The 12926-nt window shown below is 47.0% G+C and overlaps 1 protein-coding gene across 1 annotated transcript in view; it reads right to left on the bottom strand.

The window, feature by feature from the left end:
• LOC137324223 (uncharacterized protein C6orf118-like) overlaps nt 1-8380 on the bottom strand; it is a 55331-nt gene extending 46951 nt beyond the window's left edge. Inside the window, exon 1 of the mRNA XM_067988363.1 lies at nt 8225-8380. The gene's annotated coding sequence lies outside the window, so the exon portion shown is untranslated. The remainder of the gene's footprint in view (nt 1-8224) is intronic.
• Between the last annotated feature and the right edge of the window lie 4546 nt (nt 8381-12926).

Consider the following 12926-nt stretch of genomic DNA (forward strand, 5'->3'; position numbering starts at 1 on the left):
TGACACAAAGATAGACAGCACTGTAAGCAGTGTGGATGGAAGCATAAAATTACAGAGCGATATTAATAAATTAAGTGAATGGGCAAACTGTGGCAAAAGGATTTCAATGTAGGCAAGTGTGAAGTCATCTACTTTGGACCTAAAAAGGATAGATCAGAGTACTTTCTAAATGGTGAAAAACTCAAAACAGTGGATGTTCAAGTGCTGTGTTCAATTCTGGGCACCGCACCTTAGGAAGGATATATTGGCCTAAGAGGGAGTGCAGCTTGGATTTACTAAAATAATACCTGGACTCCAAGGGATAAATTACGAGGAGAGATTAAATTATTTGGGTTGTATTCCCTGGGATTTAGAAGATTAAGGGGTGATTTGATTGAAGTTTTCAAGATATTAAGGGGGTGTGATAGGATAGATAGAAACTATTTCCACTGGTTGGTGAGTCTAGGACCAGACCTGAAAATTAGAACCAGAACTTTCAGGAATGAAGTTTGGAAACACTTCTACATGCAAAGGATGGTAGAAGTTTGGAACTCTCTTCCGTAAATGGCAGTTGATGCCAGCTCAATTGTTAATTTTAAATCTGAGATCGATAGATTTTTGTTAACCAAAGTATTAAGTGATATGGGGCTAAGGCGGGTATGTGGAGTTAGGTCACAGATCAGTCGTGATCTCCTTGAATGGCAGAATAAGCTCAAGTGGCTAAATGGCTTACTCCTGTTCCTATGTTCCTATGAGGTCACCGTGATCTAGGCACTTCCTAGTGCTCTTTTTAGTAGCGGGGGAAGGAAAGAAAAAAAGGACTTGCATTTATATAGTGCATTTCACTACCTCAGGTCGCCTAAAGCGCTTTATAGCAAATCAAGTACTTTTGAAGTGTAGTCACGGTTGTAATGTAGGAAATACAGCAGCCAATTTGCGCACAGCAAGGTCCCACAAACAGCACTGTGATAATGACGAGATAATCTAATTTATTTTTAGTTATGTAGATTGAGGGACAAATATTGGCCAGGACACCAGGGAGAACACCCTTACTCTTTTTCAAAATAGTGCCATGGGGTCTTTTACATGCACCTGAGAGGGCCTCAGTTTAACGTCTCATCCGAAAGACGGGCACCTCCAAAACTCGAGTGTCAGCCTGGATTTTGTCCTCAAGTTTCCGGAGTGGGATGTGAACCCACAACCTTCTGACGGAGGGTTGATACTGGTTTATAACGAGAGACAAACGGTGCATTCACACTACAACTTTACCGCCAGTGCAATGTTAAACCTGCGGACTGACTCTGAAAGCAAGTGGAGTAGGACAGCCTCCTCTGGAGTGCTTCACTCCTCTTCATTGCAATGTCAGCTTAGGTCCAGACTCCACATTCAGGCAGAATTTACACAGTAACTGCACTGCCAATCAATGTTACAGTTGCAGTGTGACTGCACCCTTAGTTATATATCATGCTTTAGGGCCTGGAAAGTGGGTAAGATTATGAGCACCACTCAGGAGAACAGCTAGTTCATAGTGAATTTCTTACCATTTATTTTTCTAAGGGAGATTGATAAGGTGTTGTAATTTTCTGGAAGGTTACTGAAGGAGAGGGTTACAATCTTAGAAGTTCCCCTCAGAAGAACTTTAAGAAAAGTACTGGTAGCATCAGATGCAAGTAAATTAACTGCATAACAACAGAGAGACCTGGGGGTGCACATACATAAATCTTTGAAGGTGGCAGGACAAGTTGATAAAACTGTTAAAAAAGCAGGGATCCCTGGCTTTATAAATAGAGGCATAAAAATACAAAAGCAAAGAAGTTATGCTAAACCTTTAGAAATCACTGGTTAGGCCTCAGCTGGAGTATTGTGTCTAATTCTGGGCACCACACTTTAGGAAGGATGCCAAGGTCTTTTTTTTTATTCATTCATGGGATGTGGGTGTCGTTGGCGAGGCCAGCATTTATTGCCCTTGAGAAGGTGGTGGTGAGCCGCCGTCTTGAACCGCTGCAGTCCGTGTGGTGAAGGTTCTCCCACAGTGCTGTTAGGAAAGGAGTTCCAAGATTTTGACCCAGCGACGATGAAGGAACAGCGATATATTTCCAAGTCGGGATGGTGTGTGACTTGGAGGGGAACGTGCAGGTGGTGTTGTTCCAATGCGCCTGCTGCTCTTTTCCTTCTAAGTGGTAGAGGTCGCGAGTTTGGGAGGTGTTGTCGAAGAAGCCTTGGCGAGTTGCAGCAGTGCATCCTGTGGATGGTACACTCTGCAGCCACTGTGCGCCGGTGAAGAAGGGAGTGAATGTTTAGGGTGGTGGATGGGGTGCCAATCAAGCGGGCTGCTTTGTCCTGGATGGTGTCGAGCTTCTTGAGTGTTGTTGGAGCTGCACTCATCCAGGCAAGTGGAGAGTATTCCATCACACTCCTGACTTGTGCCTTGTAGATGGCGGAAAGGCTTTGGGGAGTCAGAAGGTGAGTCACTCGCCGCAGAATACCCAGCCTCTGACCTGCTCTTGTAGCCACAGTATTTATATGGCTGGTCCAGTTAAGTTTCTGGTCAATGGTGACACCCAGGATGTTGATGGTGGGGGATTCGGCGATGGTAATGCCGTTGAATGTCAAGGGGAGGTGGTTAGACTCTCTCTTGTTGGAGATGGTCATTGCCTGGCACTTGGCTAGCGCGAATGTTACTTGCCACTTATCAGCCCAAGCCTGGATGTTGTCCAGGTCTTGCTGCATGTGGGCTCGGACTGCTTCATTATTTGAGGGGTTGCGAATGGAACTGAACACTGTGCAATCATCAGCAAACATCCCCATTTCTGACCTTATGATGGAGGGAAGGTCATTGATGAAGCAGCTGAAGATGGTTGGGCATTGGACACTGCCCTGAAGAACTCCTGCAGCAATGTCCTGGGGCTGAGATGATTGGCCACCAACAACGACTGCCATCTTCCTCTGTGCTAGGTATGACTCCAGCCACTGGAGAGTTTTCCCCCTGATTCCCATTGACTTCTATTTTGCTAGGGCTCCTTGGTGCCTCACTCGGTCAAATTCTGCCTTGATATCAAGGGCAGTCACTCTCACCTCACCTCTGGAATTCAGCTCTTTTGTCCATGTTTGAACCAAGGCTGTAATGAGGTCTGGAGCCGAGTGGTCCTGGCTGAACCCAAACTGAGCATCGGTGAGCAGGTTATTGGTGAGTAAGTGCCGTTTGATAGCACTGTCGACGACACCTTCCATCACTTTGCTGATGATCGAGAGTAGACTGATGGGGCGGTAATTGGCCGGATTAGATTTGTCCTGCTTTTTGTGGACAGGACATATCTGAGCGATTTTCTACATTGTCGGGTAGATGTCAGTGTTGTAGCTGTACTGGAACAGCTTGGCTAGAGGCGCAGCTTGTTCTGTAGCACAAGTCTTCAGCACTACAGCCGGGATGTTGTCGGGGCCCACAGCCTTTGCTGTATCCAGTGCACTCAGCCGTTTCTTGATATCACATGGAGTGAATCGAATTGGCTGAAGACTGGCTTCTGTGATGGTGGGGATATTGGGTGGAGGCCGAGATGGATCATCCACTTGGCACTTCTGGCTGAAGATGGTTGCAAACGCTTCAGCCTTGTCTTTTGCACTCATGTGCTGGACTCCGCCATCATTGAGGATGGGGATGTTTGCAGAGCCTCCTCCTCCCGTTAGTTATTTAATTGTCCACCACCATTCACAACTGGATGTGGCAGGACTGCAGAGCTTTGATCTGATCCGTTGGTTGCAGAATCGCTTAGCTCTGTCTATAGCATGTTGCTTCCTCTGTTTAGCATGCATGTAGACCTGAGTTGTAGCTTCACCAGGTTGGCACCTCATTTTTAGGTACGCCTGGTGCTACTCCTGGCATGCTCTTCTACATTCCTCACTGAGCCAGGGTTGATCCCCTGGCTTGTTGGTAATGGTAGAGTGAGGAATATGCCAGGCCATGAGGTTACAGATTGTGCTGGAATACAATTCTGCGAGGACGGGACTTCGTCTCCATGGCGACTGTGCGGTGGTCACTCCTACCAATACTGTCATGGACAGATGCATTTGTGACAGGTAGATTGATGAGGACAAGGTCAAGTAAGTTTTTCCCTCGTGTTGGTTCGCTCACCACCTGCCACAGGCCCAGTCTGGCAGCTATGTCCTTCAGGACTCGGCCAGCTCAGTCAGTAGTGGTGCTACCGAGTCACTTTTGGTGATGGATATTGAAGTCCCCCATGCATACTCCCACTTATTCAAGAAGGGGAGTAGGGAAAAACCGGGGAACTATAGGCCAGTGAGCCTAACATCAGTGGTAGGAAAATTATTGGAAAAAATTCTGAAGGACAAAATTCTGAAGGACAAAATTAGTCTCCACTTGGAGAAGCAAGGATTAATCAGGGATAGTCAACATGGCTTTGTCAAGGGAAGATCATGTCTGACTAATTTGATTGAATTTTTTGAGGGGGTGACTAGGCGTGTGGATGAGGGTAACGCTGTGGATGTGGTATACATGGATTTCAGTAAGGCCTTCGATAAAGTCCCCCACAGGAGACTGGTCAAGAAGGTACGAGCCCATGGAATCCAGGGTGCCTTGGCACTTTGGATACAAAACTGGCTTAGTGGCAGAAGGCAGAGGGTGATGGTCGAAGGTTGTTTTTGTGACTGGAAGCCTGTGGCCAGTGGGGTACCACAGGGATCGGTGCTGGGTCCCTTGCTGTTTGTGGTCTACATTAACGACTTGGATATGAATGTAAAAGGTATGATCAGTAAGTTCGCTGATGATACAAAAATTGGTAGGGTGGTAAATAGCGAGGAGGATAGCCTCAGTCTGCAGGACGATATAGATGGGATGGTCAGATGGGCGGAACAGTGGCAAATGGAATTTAACCCGGAAAAGTGCGAGGTGATGCACTTTGGAGGGACTAACAAGGCAAGAGAATACACAATGAATGGGAGGACCCTTGGCAAGACAGAGGGTCAGAGGGATCTTGGTGTGCAAGTTCACAGATCCCTGAAGGCGGCGGAACAGGTAGATAAGGTGGTAAAGAAGGCATATGGGATACTTGCCTTTATTAGCCGAGGCATAGAATATAAGAGCAAGGAGGTTATGATGGAGCTGTATAAGACACTGGTTAGGCCACAGCTGGAGTACTGTGTGCAGTTCTGGTCGCCACACTATAGGAAGGATGTGATCGCTTTGGAGAGGGTGCAGAGGAGATTCACCAGGATGTTACCCGGGCTGGAGCGCTTCAGCTATGAAGAGAGACTGGGAAGATTTGGTTTGTTTTCCTTGGAGCAGAGGAGGCTGAGGGGGGACATGATTGAGGTGTACAAAATTATGAGGGGCACAGATAGGATGGATACTAAGGAGCTTTTTCCCTTCGTTGAGGGTTCTATAACAAGGGGGCATAGATTCAAGGTAAAAGGCGGGAGGTTTAGAGGGGATTTGAGAAATAACTTTTTCACCCAGAGGGTGGTTGGAGTCTGGAACTCACTGCCTGAAAGGGTTGTGGAGGCAGGAACCCTCACAACATTCAAGAAGCATTTGGATGAGCACTTGAAATGCCATAGAATACAAGGCTACGGACCAAATGCTGGAATATGGGATTAGATTAGACAGGGCTTGATGGCCGGCACGGACACGATGGGCCGAAGGGCCTCTATCCGTGCTGTATAACTCTATGACTCTATGCAGAGTACATTCTGTGCCCTTGCTACCCTCAGTACTTCCTCCAAGTGGTGTTCAACATGGAGGAGGACTGATTCATCAGCTGAGGGAGGACGGTAGGTGGTAATCAGCAGGAGGTTTCCTTGCCCACGTTTGACCTGATGCCATGAGATTTCATGGGGTCCAGAGTCAATGTTGAGGACTCCCAGGGCCACTCCCTCCTGACTGTATATCACTGTACCGCCACCTCTGGTCGGTCTGTCCTGCCGTTGGGACAGGACATACCCAGGGATGGTGATGGAAGAGTCTGGGACGTTGGCAGAAAGGAATGATTCTGTGAGTATGGCTATGTCAGGCTGTTGCTTGACTAGCTCTCCCAATTTTGGCACAAGTCCCCAGATGTTCATGAGGAGGACTTTGCAGGGTCGAATGGGCTTGGTTTGCCTTTGTCGTGTCAGGTTTTATTCTTATTATGACTTTTTTTAAGCAAGATTTTACAACTGAGTGGCTTGCTAGGCTATTTCAGAGGGCAATTAAGAATCAACCACATTGCTGTGGGTCTGGAGTCACAAATAGGCCAGACCAGGTAAGGGCGGTAGGTTTCCTTCCCTAAAGGACATTAGTGAACCGGATGGGTTTTTACTACAATCCATGGCCACCATTACTGATACTAGTATTTTAATTCCAGATTTTATTTAATTAATTGAATTTAAATTCCCCAGCTGCCGTGATTTGAACTCATGACTCTGGATTACTAGTCCAGTAACATAACCACTATGCTACCGTACCCCTTGGAAAGGGTGCAGAGGAGATTTACTAGAATTGTACCAGGGATGTGGTGAGACTAGAGAAGCTGGGATTGTTCTCCTTACAGCAGAGAAGGTCAAGAGGAGAGTTAATTATGAGGGGTTTTGATTGTTTCTCATTTTTACTGTTTCCACTGGCAGGAGGGTCGATAACCAGAGGACATGGATTTAAGATAATTGGCAAAAGAACCAGAGGGGAGATGAGGAGGAATTTTTTACACAGAAAGTTATGATTTGGAATGCACTGCCTGAAAGGGTGGTGGAAGCAGATTCAATAGCAATTTTTAAAAGGGAATTGGATATATACTTGAAAAGGAAAAAATTGCTGGGCTATGGGGAAAGAGCAGATGAGCAGGACTAATTGGATTGATTCTATGATTACCGTGCAATAACCTGATATATGATCTTGTACATACATTTTTGGATGAGGCAAAGTGATTTGCCATTTTTGTTGACAAAAAAGTAGGGAGAAACACATTGTTTTCCTCACCTAGGTAAAAAAAAAATCATAAAACACCAGGCCATCTCTGCTACCTTTTCAGGGCCATTCAGTGTAGAGTGTTGTTTTTTTTTCACAAGGTGAATGGGCTAGTGTGAAAACATGAATGGTGCATGTCCTAAGCCATTTGCAGTCCGGCAACGTGTCCTTCAGGTCGGGATACAAGAAGCTACTATTGCAAATGTCTCAGTACCAGTCCTGGAGACAGCAAAACTTTGCAGGCCTGATAATCCAGTGCATACCTGCCAGTCCCATTCATTGTGTTCACATGGAGGATGGAGGGGGTTTAACTCCTGAACTCACCCAATAATGCCCCACCATTCACCTCTTTGCTCATGAACTGAAACATAGAAGTTGTAAATCTCAATGCCCCTTCCCAAAAACAACCTCTCGTGCGAATTAGGGCTGGAAATGTTGACGGTCTGTGCAAAAATCAGACGGTTGGCAATTTACTCAATACAATATTTTTACACTTTATTTGGATAAATTTTGCTTTTTTAAAATAATGTCTTTCCTGATTTCAAATTAAATTAAAACCCATTGCTTCTTTCTTTGGGAAACGCCAATGACAATCCATTAATAAACAAACGGTTTCTGATCCTAATCCCGAGCCTCAACCTTAACACCCCAAGCCTAACCCTAACGACTAACCACTAAACCTAAACCCAACCCCTAACCACTAACCCAAACTGTAACCATTATCCCGAACCTCAAAACCTAATTGCCAGCCCTAAGCCCTAACTTTACCCATTATCCCTAACCCTAAACTAACCCCAACCTCTAACCACTAACCGTAACCTTAACCACTAACCCCAACCCTTAATTCTAAACCCCACGTCTAACCACTAACCTCTACCCTGTGTGATATCAATAACACTATGCCTATCCACAGGTCCAGGTTAGATGCGGCTCGTGGGGGCGGTCGCTCTAACTGTCTGCCTCTCTTCCGCAGCATTCTCCGCGCCCGGGTGGCCCTGGAGAGGGAGCACGCGGTGTCTGCTGGTACGCTTGAGGCTTTCCGCGACCGGTGGGAGTGCATCCTGGACCGATATAATAAAATTATAATTTGACACTTATTTTGGGTTTATTGGTTTACTGCACATGAACACACCCTAACCCCCCTTCTTATAAAAGGGAAAAAATAAATTTAAAAAAAGGAAAAAAAAACCTATGCCGGCCCGGCTGCGGTGTCAATCGTCATAGTGACCTCAGTAGCCACTCCGGATTTTTTGCACTTTTCTGAAACTAATATATTGAGATTTATGGGCGAACCTCAGTGCTGAGCAACAGCCAAACGAACCCTGGAGCCCGTCCTTTCACTCCACTCCACTCCACGTCCCGCTGTCTGGTCGGTGTTGACTCTTGTTGACATTTCCCCCTTTACTTTTAGAAGGCCTTGCTTCCCGGTTACTAGGCAACCATTCAAACCGGTACTGGGTTCGTCACTTCCGCTGGTGTCAGCAGTCGTGCTGGGTGCACCACGTGACGTGGACAATGCCCTATAGAAGCGCGCGGTCTGAAATTAACAATGGGAGTGAGTAGGTGTGGGTGTGTGTTGAAACAGACTTTACACAGGAAACTTTACTGTCTTTAGCATTAAATATTTATCAGGAAAACAAATAAAAGGGAAAGACAAAACATTATTCGGTTCACCAAAATTAAAGCACGGCAAACCATGAAGTGAGCAAGAAATTATCGGATGAGGCAACTCCTGCACAAGAGCAATACCATCCTCTACAGAACAACTGCTCAAAATTGATTTACAACTTTTTATTGTGGTGTGGCTATTGTATCATTAAAAAAGCTACACTTCACCTGCAGACCATTAAAAGCACAGCAAAAGAGGACCTGAACTAAACGAGGAGAAAACAAAACTTATGCAAAAAAATAATGGAACTGGATTGCGATTTTGACGTTAACCCCATTTATATATTTCTGGGTCCTTTTCCATTTTTAGAAAAACTTTTTACAGTTTTTATTCCCAGAGTTTTTCTCTGAATACCGAACGAAAAATTGATACCAGTCAGATTCGAAAATGACCTTGATTTTGTACGTGTCTTTTAAACAGGTATTCATATGCATGCATGTTTGTTCTATGATGTGGAGATGCCGGTGATGGACTGGGGTTGACAATTGTAAACAATTTTACACCACCAAGTTATAGTCCAGCAATTTTATTTTAAATTCACAAGCTTTCGGAGGCTTTCTCCTTCCTCAGGTGAACGTTTGTTCTATGCCTTACTTCAAGTCACTGTTTAGTACTCTAATACTTGTAATTTTAATTGTAAACAATTTTACAACACCAAGTTATAGTCCAGCAATTTTATTTTAAATTCACAAGCTTTCGGAGACTTCCTCCTTCCTCAGGTAAATGTTCAGGATCTCCTTGAAGCCTACGCATTTATACATATAGAACAATACATGGTGTTTACAGACTGCCCCTGCAACTGCCCGTTGCCAAGGCAATCACCGTGTTCAGACAGAGAGGTGTCACCTGCAGAACCCCCGAATACACATTCAACAAAAAAACAAACAGGGAAAAAAAACAGAGAAGAAAAACAGAGAGAGGCAGAAACATCCGGAAGGCAGAGAGAGCCAGCAAATGACCCATTATATTAAAAACAGATAACATTTGTTCGCTGGTGGGGTAACGTGTAGCGTGACATGAACCCAAGATCCCGGTTGAGGCCGTCCTCATGGGTGCGGAACTTGGCTATCAATTTCTGCTCGACGATTTTGCGTTGTCGTGTGTCTCGAAGGCCGCCTTGGAGTACGCTGACCCGAAGGTCGGTGGATGAATGTCCATGACTGCTGAAGTGTTCCCCGACTGGGAGGGAACCCTCCTGTTTGGCGATTGTTGCGCGGTGTCCGTTCATCCGTTGTCGCAGCGTCTGCATGGTCTCGCCAATGTACCATGCTCTGGGGCATCCTTTCCTGCAACGTATGAGGTAGACAACGTTGGCCGAGTCACAGGAGTATGAACCATGCACCTGGTGGGTGGTGTCCTCTCGTGTGATGGTGGTATCTGTGTCGATGATCTGGCATGTCTTGCAGAGGTTACCGTGGCAGGGTTGTGTGGCGTCGTGGACGCTGTTCTCTTGAAAGCTAGGTAATTTGCTGCGAACGATGGTCTGTTTGAGGTTGGGTGGCTGTTTAAAGGCGAGTAGTGGAGGTGTGGGGATGGCCATAGCGAGGTGTTTGTCCTCATTGATGACATGTTGAAGGCTGCGGAGAACATGGCGTAGTTTCTCCGCTCCGGGGAAGTACTGGACGACAAAGGGTACTCTGTTGGTTGCGTCCCGTGTTAGTCTCCTGAGGAGGTCTATGCGATTTTTTGCTGTGGCCCGTCGGAACTGTCGATCGATGAGTCGAGCGTCATATCCCGTTCTTACTAGGGCGTCTTTCAGCGTCTGTAGGTGTCCATCGCGTTCCTCCTCGTCTAAGCAGACCCTGTGTATTCGCAGGGCCTGTCCATAGGGGATGGCCTCTTTGACGTGGTTAGGGTGGAAGCTGGAAAAGTGGAGCATCGTGAGGTTGTCCGTGGGCTTGCGGTAGAGTGAGGTGCTGAGGTGCCCGTCTTTGATGGAGATTCGTGTGTCCAAGAAAGAAACTGATTCTGAGGAGTAGTCCATGGTGAGCTGCCCGTTGCCAAGGCAAACACGGTGATTGCCTTGGCAACGGGCAGTTGCAGGGGCAGTCTGTAAACACCATGTATTGTTCTATATGTATAAATGCGTAGGCTTCAAGGAGATCCTGAACATTTACCTGAGGAAGGAGGAAGTCTCCGAAAGCTTGTGAATTTAAAATAAAATTGCTGGACTATAACTTGGTGTTGTAAAATTGTTTACAATTGTCAACCCCAGTCCATCACCGGCATCTCCACATCATGACTACCATCGACACCACAAACTGCCGGCTCACAGTGGAAAGGATATCCAAGAAGATCGCGCATTTAGACACAGACATCAAGTTTTTACAGAGCTGCAAGAAAGCAGACAAGATCCCGAAAGGACTCCAGATCACGAACCCACTCAAGTCCACATACAACTCGGATTACGCTGAGAGACTCTGCCGCCGTACCTCTCGCACACTCCGCAACATCTCATACACCAACTCTACAGCAGACGCCACAACCTCGAAACCAAGATAGAGTCCATACTCTCAACCTGTACTCAGGACACAGCAGACCAGCTACGTTATACCGCCAAACAGACGAGGCAACGGAACTACGCTGCCTACATGAAAACCAAGAGCAGGAAGCTTGAGAAACTCGGCATCACCACCAGCAACGACCAAGCTTCCCCTGGTACCACGGTTGCAACCACAGGGAAGTCTATTGTCAATTTATCCGACCACACCCTTCAACCAGACGAAATCGAAGTTCTCAGCCGAGGGCTCAATTTCTGCCCCACTACCAAAATGGACCCCACTAGTCTCGCGACGGACACAGAGGAATTCATCAGGAGAATGAGGCTCCGGGAATTCTACCACAAACCCCAAGATTTCAGCAGCGAACCCAATGAGACAATCAACGATCCGGAACAGCAGACAGAGGGATCCGCGGTACAGCAACCGAAGAGGAAAGAGTCAAACTGGACTCCTCCGGAGGGTCGCTGCCCTCAGCTGGACATGTATGCTCAAGCTGTCAGGAAATGCGTCAATGCCAGATTCATCAGCCGCACTCAGAAGACAGTCCAGAATGTCACCCGAGCACAACGCAACGCCATCAACGCTCTCAAGACCAACCGCAACATCGTCATCAAACCAGCGGACAAAGGAGGAGCCATAGTCATACAGAACAGAACAGACTATTGCAAAGAAGCATACCGACAACTGGACAACCGGGAACACTACAGACGGTTACCCGCAGATCCGACCAAAGAACACACCCACCAGCTCAACAAACTGATCAAGACCTTCGATCCAGACCTTCAAAGCATCCTACGCACTCTCATCCCACGTAATCCCCGCGTGGGAGACTTCTACTGCCTCCCAAAGATACACAAAGCCAACACACCCGGACGTCCCATCGTATCAGGCAACGGAACCCTGTGTGAGAACCTCTCTGGATACATCGAGGGCATCCTGAAACCCATCGTACAGGGAACCCCCAGCTTCTGTCGCGACACTACAGACTTCCTACAAAAACTCAGTACCCACGGACCAGTTGAACCAGGAACACTTCTCACCACGATGGACGTCTCGGCACTATACACCAGTATCCCCCACGATGACGGCATCGCTGCGACAGCATCAATACTCAACACCAACAACAGCCAATCTCCGGAAGCCATCCTACAACTCATCCGCTTCATCCTGGATCACAATGTCTTCACCTTCGATAACCAGTTCTTTACCCAAACACACGGAACAGCCATGGGGACCAAATTCGCACCCCAATACGCCAACATTTTCATGCACAAGTTCGAGCAGGACTTCTTCACTGCACAAGACCTCCAACCAACACTATACACCAGATACATCGACGACATTTTCTTTCTATGGACCCACGGCAAGGAATCACTAAAGAGACTACACGATAACATCAACAAGTTCCATCCCACCATCAAGCTCACCATGGACTACTCCTCAGAATCAGTTTCTTTCTTGGACACACGAATCTCCATCAAAGACGGGCACCTCAGCACCTCACTCTACCGCAAGCCCACGGACAACCTCACGATGCTCCACTTTTCCAGCTTCCACCCTAACCACGTCAAAGAGGCCATCCCCTATGGACAGGCCCTGCGAATACACAGGGTCTGCTCAGACGAGGAGGAACGCGATGGACACCTACAGACGCTGAAAGACGCCCTAGTAAGAACGGGATATGACGCTCGACTCATCGATCGACAGTTCCGACGGGCCACAGCAAAAAATCGCATAGACCTCCTCAGGAGACTAACACGGGACGCAACCAACAGAGTACCCTTTGTCGTCCAGTACTTCCCCGGAGCGGAGAAACTACGCCATG

This window comes from Heptranchias perlo, chromosome 8 (genome assembly GCF_035084215.1).
Source record: "Heptranchias perlo isolate sHepPer1 chromosome 8, sHepPer1.hap1, whole genome shotgun sequence".
Taxonomy (NCBI): Eukaryota; Metazoa; Chordata; class Chondrichthyes; order Hexanchiformes; family Hexanchidae; genus Heptranchias; species Heptranchias perlo.